The sequence below is a fragment of the Solea solea genome, unplaced genomic scaffold (genome assembly GCF_958295425.1).
Source record: "Solea solea unplaced genomic scaffold, fSolSol10.1 scaffold_144, whole genome shotgun sequence".
NCBI classification, from domain to species: Eukaryota; Metazoa; Chordata; class Actinopteri; order Pleuronectiformes; family Soleidae; genus Solea; species Solea solea.
The window spans coordinates 17501-22500 of NW_026704053.1; the positions used below are offsets into that span (position 1 = coordinate 17501).

A 5000-nucleotide genomic window follows, 5' to 3' on the forward strand; every position below is an offset into this window, starting at 1 on the left:
TCGGCTTACGGCCATACCACCCTGAGCACGCCCGATCTCGTCTGATCTCGGAAGCTAAGCAGGGTCGGGCCTGGTTAGTACTTGGATGAGAGACCGCCTGGGAATACCAGGTGCTGTAAGCTTTTACACTGCTGCTTCCTTACAAGAAACATGGGCTTGCAATTACGTTGACGCACGGGCACGGGCACAGGCACACGTTAACGTCCTTCTAGTTCCAGCCTTGCTTTGGTTTTCACAGAAAAAAGAGAATTGTGCACCGTTCCTGGTGGCACTGCAATGCCAGGTCAATGCAAGGAGTGAAGAGAGCAAGCCCCAGTTTTCACCTCCCAATGCTCAAAAATGCATTTAATATTTAATCCCCATATAGAGGACATATCAGATATTAAACTGATAAGAACAGATACTACACTTGATCTTAGCCAAAAGGCCGAGAAGCGATGGCCCACAAGTGTCTGGGGCCAACTCAAGATCTTGGCACACAAGTTTCTTGTTGTGGTGCCATGTTTTTTAAGTGCGCATAACAAAGGCTGCTGCTGATCTCCGCCCCAAGGTGATCTAAGTGCACCTCTGAGCCTTGACAGACAGCTGCTTGACATTTGACACACTCAAAGGGCGCGGCCATACAGCAAAGCCCACCAAAAACAACTTAAACTCTTGAACGTTCGAAAGGCTGACTTTTGAGCTCCTCCACGAGCAGGGGGCCTTGCCTAGTCTATAAAAGGAGTCCGTGTCCCCAGCCCGTCATCTTACGGCCATACCACCCTGAGCACGCCCGATCTCTTCTGATCTCGGAAGCTAAGCAGGGTCGGGCCTGGTTAGTACTTGGATGGGAGACAGCCTGGGAATACCAGGTGCTGTAAGCTTTTACACTGCTGCTTCCTTACAAGAAACATGGGCTTGCAATTACGTTGACGCACGGGCACACGTTAACGTCCTTCTAGTTTCAGCCTTGGATGTTGCTCTGCAAGCACGTGAGAAGCTTGGAGATGGGCAGCAGCTTACCCATCTCGATGTAGCTTCCTAATACTGGAATATAGTGTAGCAGGTAGTGGAGATAAAGGCTCAAGTGCAGTGTGTTCGAAAGGCTGACTTTTGAGCTCCTCCACGAGCAGGGGGCCTTGCCTAGTCTATAAAAGGAGTCTGTGTCCCCAGCCCGTCGGCTTACGGCCATACCACCCTGAGCACGCCCGATCTCGTCTGATCTCGGAAGCTAAGCAGGGTCGGGCCTGGTTAGTACTTGGATGAGAGACCGCCTGGGAATACCAGGTGCTGTAAGCTTTTACACTGCTGCTTCCTTACAAGAAACATGGGCTTGCAATTACGTTGACGCACGGGCACGGGCACAGGCACACGTTAACGTCCTTCTAGTTCCAGCCTTGCTTTGGTTTTCACAGAAAAAAGAGAATTGTGCACCGTTCCTGGTGGCACTGCAATGCCAGGTCAATGCAAGGAGTGAAGAGAGCAAGCCCCAGTTTTCACCTCCCAATGCTCAAAAATGCATTTAATATTTAATCCCCATATAGAGGACATATCAGATATTAAACTGATAAGAACAGATACTACACTTGATCTTAGCCAAAAGGCCGAGAAGCGATGGCCCACAAGTGTCTGGGGCCAACTCAAGATCTTGGCACACAAGTTTCTTGTTGTGGTGCCATGTTTTTTAAGTGCGCATAACAAAGGCTGCTGCTGATCTCCGCCCCAAGGTGATCTAAGTGCACCTCTGAGCCTTGACAGACAGCTGCTTGACATTTGACACACTCAAAGGGCGCGGCCATACAGCAAAGCCCACCAAAAACAACTTAAACTCTTGAACGTTCGAAAGGCTGACTTTTGAGCTCCTCCACGAGCAGGGGGCCTTGCCTAGTCTATAAAAGGAGTCTGTGTCCCCAGCCCGTCGGCTTACGGCCATACCACCCTGAGCACGCCCGATCTCGTCTGATCTCGGAAGCTAAGCAGGGTCGGGCCTGGTTAGTACTTGGATGGGAGACCGCCTGGGAATACCAGGTGCTGTAAGCTTTTACACTGCTGCTTCCTTACAAGAAACATGGGCTTGCAATTACGTTGACGCACGGGCACACGTTAACGTCCTTCTAGTTTCAGCCTTGGATGTTGCTCTGCAAGCACGTGAGAAGCTTGGAGATGGGCAGCAGCTTACCCATCTCGATGTAGCTTCCTAATACTGGAATATAGTGTAGCAGGTAGTGGAGATAAAGGCTCAAGTGCAGTGTGTTCGAAAGGCTGACTTTTGAGCTCCTCCACGAGCAGGGGGCCTTGCCTAGTCTATAAAAGGAGTCTGTGTCCCCAGCCCGTCGGCTTACGGCCATACCACCCTGAGCACGCCCGATCTCGGAAGCTAAGCAGGGTCGGGCCTGGTTAGTACTTGGATGGGAGACCGCCTGGGAATACCAGGTGCTGTAAGCTTTTACACTGCTGCTTCCTTACAAGAAACATGGGCTTGCAATTACGTTGACGCACGGGCACGGGCACAGGCACACGTTAACGTCCTTCTAGTTCCAGCCTTGCTTTGGTTTTCACAGAAAAAAGAGAGTGGTGCACCGTTCCTGGTGGCATTGCAATGCCAGGTCAATGCAAGGAGTGAAGGGAGCAAGCCCCAGTTTTCACCTCCCAATGCTCAAAAATGCATTTAATATTTAATCCCCATATAGAGGACATATCAGATATTAAACTGATAAGAACAGATACTACACTTGATCTTAGCCAAAAGGGCGAGAAGCGATGGCCCACAAGTGTCTGGGGCCAACTCAATATCTTGGCACACAAGTTTCTTGTTGTGGTGCCATGTTTTTTAAGTGCGCATAACAAAGGCTGCTGCTGATCTCCGCCCCAAGGTGATCTAAGTGCACCTCTGAGCCTTGACGGACAGCTGCTTGACATTTGACACACTCAAAGGGCGCGGCCATACAGCAAAGCCCACCAAAAACAACTTAAACTCTTGAACGTTCGAAAGGCTGACTTTTGAGCTCCTCCACGAGCAGGGGGCCTTGCCTAGTCTATAAAAGGAGTCTGTGTCCCCAGCCCGTCAGCTTACGGCCATACCACCCTGATCACGCCCGATCTCGTCTGATCTCGGAAGCTAAGCAGGGTCGGGCCTGGTTAGTACTTGGATGGGAGACCGCCTGGGAATACCAGGTGCTGTAAGCTTTTACACTGCTGCTTCCTTACAAGAAACATGGGCTTGCAATTACGTTGACGCACGGGCACACGTTAACGTCCTTCTAGTTTCAGCCTTGGATGTTGCTCTGCAAGCACGTGAGAAGCTTGGAGATGGGCAGCAGCTTACCCATCTCGATGTAGCTTCCTAATACTGGAATATAGTGTAGCAGGTAGTGGAGATAAAGGCTCAAGTGCAGTGTGTTCGAAAGGCTGACTCTTGAGCTCCTCCACGAGCAGGGGGCCTTGCCTTGTCTATAAAAGGAGTCTGTGTCCCCAGCCCGTCGGCTTACGGCCATACCACCCTGAGCACGCCCGATCTCGTCTGATCTCGGAAGCTAAGCAGGGTCGGGCCTGGTTAGTACTTGGATGGGAGACCGCCTGGGAATACCAGGTGCTGTAAGCTTTTACACTTCTGCTTCCTTACAAGAAACATGGGCTTGCAATTACGTTGACGCACGGGCACGGGCACAGGCACACGTTAACGTCCCTCTAGTTCCAGCCTTGCTTTGGTTTTCACAGAAAAAAGAGAGTGGTGCACCGTTCCTGGTGGCATTGCAATGCCAGGTCAATGCAAGGAGTGAAGAGAGCAAGCCCCAGTTTTCACCTCCCAATGCTCAAAAATGCATTTAATATTTAATCCCCATATAGAGGACATATCAGATATTAAACTGATAAGAACAGATACTACACTTGATCTTAGCCAAAAGGGCGAGAAGCGATGGCCCACAAGTGTCTGGGGCCAACTCAATATCTTGGCACACAAGTTTCTTGTTGTGGTGCCATGTTTTTTAAGTGCGCATAACAAAGGCTGCTGCTGATCTCCGCCCCAAGGTGATCTAAGTGCACCTCTGAGCCTTGACGGACAGCTGCTTGACATTTGACACACTCAAAGGGCGCGGCCATACAGCAAAGCCCACCAAAAACAACTTAAACTCTTGAACGTTAGAAAGGCTGACTTTTGAGCTCCTCCACGAGCAGGGGGCCTTGCCTAGTCTATAAAAGGAGTCTGTGTCCCCAGCCCGTCAGCTTACGGCCATACCACCCTGAGCACGCCCGATCTCGTCTGATCTCGGAAGCTAAGCAGGGTCGGGCCTGGTTAGTACTTAGATGGGAGACCGCCTGGGAATACCAGGTGCTGTAAGCTTTTACACTGCTGCTTCCTTACAAGAAACATGGGCTTGCAATTACGTTGACGCACGGGCACACGTTAACGTCCTTCTAGTTTCAGCCTTGGATGTTGCTCTGCAAGCACGTGAGAAGCTTGGAGATGGGCAGCAGCTTACCCATCTCGATGTAGCTTCCTAATACTGGAATATAGTGTAGCAGGTAGTGGAGATAAAGGCTCAAGTGCAGTGTGTTCGAAAGGCTGACTCTTGAGCTCCTCCACGAGCAGGGGGCCTTGCCTTGTCTATAAAAGGAGTCTGTGTCCCCAGCCCGTCGGCTTACGGCCATACCACCCTGAGCACGCCCGATCTCGTCTGATCTCGGAAGCTAAGCAGGGTCGGGCCTGGTTAGTACTTGGATGGGAGACCGCCTGGGAATACCAGGTGCTGTAAGCTTTTACACTTCTGCTTCCTTACAAGAAACATGGGCTTGCAATTACGTTGACGCACGGGCACGGGCACAGGCACACGTTAACGTCCCTCTAGTTCCAGCCTTGCTTTGGTTTTCACAGAAAAAAGAGAGTGGTGCACCGTTCCTGGTGGCACTGCAATGCCAGGTCAATGCAAGGAGTGAAGAGAGCAAGCCCCAGTTTTCACCTCCCAATGCTCAAAAATGCATTTAATATTTAATCCCCATATAGAGGACATATCAGATATTAA

The 5000-nt window shown here is 50.7% G+C and overlaps 13 non-coding genes and 1 pseudogene across 13 annotated transcripts in view; 9 read left to right on the forward strand and 5 right to left on the reverse strand.

Annotated features, from left to right (window-relative positions):
- The first annotated feature begins 3 nt into the window (after positions 1-3).
- Positions 4-122, forward strand: LOC131450465 (5S ribosomal RNA). Its single transcript, XR_009235372.1, has one exon. It is a non-coding gene; the product is annotated as a 5S ribosomal RNA (ribosomal RNA).
- A 124-nt stretch (positions 123-246) lies between these two features.
- On the reverse strand, positions 247-439 carry LOC131450420 (U2 spliceosomal RNA). The gene has a single exon (XR_009235330.1). It is a non-coding gene; the product is annotated as a U2 spliceosomal RNA (small nuclear RNA).
- A 305-nt stretch (positions 440-744) lies between these two features.
- Positions 745-863, forward strand: LOC131450482 (5S ribosomal RNA). Its single transcript, XR_009235388.1, has one exon. It is a non-coding gene; the product is annotated as a 5S ribosomal RNA (ribosomal RNA).
- A 296-nt stretch (positions 864-1159) lies between these two features.
- LOC131450467 (5S ribosomal RNA) lies at positions 1160-1278 on the forward strand. The gene has a single exon (XR_009235374.1). It is a non-coding gene; the product is annotated as a 5S ribosomal RNA (ribosomal RNA).
- Positions 1279-1402: 124 nt separating this feature from the next.
- Positions 1403-1595, reverse strand: LOC131450421 (U2 spliceosomal RNA). The gene has a single exon (XR_009235331.1). It is a non-coding gene; the product is annotated as a U2 spliceosomal RNA (small nuclear RNA).
- A 305-nt stretch (positions 1596-1900) lies between these two features.
- LOC131450446 (5S ribosomal RNA) lies at positions 1901-2019 on the forward strand. Its single transcript, XR_009235354.1, has one exon. It is a non-coding gene; the product is annotated as a 5S ribosomal RNA (ribosomal RNA).
- Positions 2020-2315: 296 nt separating this feature from the next.
- Positions 2316-2424, forward strand: LOC131450402 (5S ribosomal RNA; annotated as a pseudogene).
- A 124-nt stretch (positions 2425-2548) lies between these two features.
- Positions 2549-2741, reverse strand: LOC131450433 (U2 spliceosomal RNA). Its single transcript, XR_009235342.1, has one exon. It is a non-coding gene; the product is annotated as a U2 spliceosomal RNA (small nuclear RNA).
- A 305-nt stretch (positions 2742-3046) lies between these two features.
- Positions 3047-3165, forward strand: LOC131450401 (5S ribosomal RNA). The gene has a single exon (XR_009235313.1). It is a non-coding gene; the product is annotated as a 5S ribosomal RNA (ribosomal RNA).
- Positions 3166-3461: 296 nt separating this feature from the next.
- On the forward strand, positions 3462-3580 carry LOC131450447 (5S ribosomal RNA). The gene has a single exon (XR_009235355.1). It is a non-coding gene; the product is annotated as a 5S ribosomal RNA (ribosomal RNA).
- Positions 3581-3704: 124 nt separating this feature from the next.
- LOC131450434 (U2 spliceosomal RNA) lies at positions 3705-3897 on the reverse strand. The gene has a single exon (XR_009235343.1). It is a non-coding gene; the product is annotated as a U2 spliceosomal RNA (small nuclear RNA).
- Positions 3898-4202: 305 nt separating this feature from the next.
- LOC131450451 (5S ribosomal RNA) lies at positions 4203-4321 on the forward strand. The gene has a single exon (XR_009235359.1). It is a non-coding gene; the product is annotated as a 5S ribosomal RNA (ribosomal RNA).
- A 296-nt stretch (positions 4322-4617) lies between these two features.
- On the forward strand, positions 4618-4736 carry LOC131450448 (5S ribosomal RNA). The gene has a single exon (XR_009235356.1). It is a non-coding gene; the product is annotated as a 5S ribosomal RNA (ribosomal RNA).
- A 124-nt stretch (positions 4737-4860) lies between these two features.
- LOC131450413 (U2 spliceosomal RNA) overlaps positions 4861-5000 on the reverse strand; it is a 193-nt gene continuing 53 nt past the window's right edge. The window contains exon 1 of the small nuclear RNA XR_009235323.1: positions 4861-5000. This exon is cut by the window's right edge and continues 53 nt beyond it. This is a non-coding gene — a small nuclear RNA (U2 spliceosomal RNA).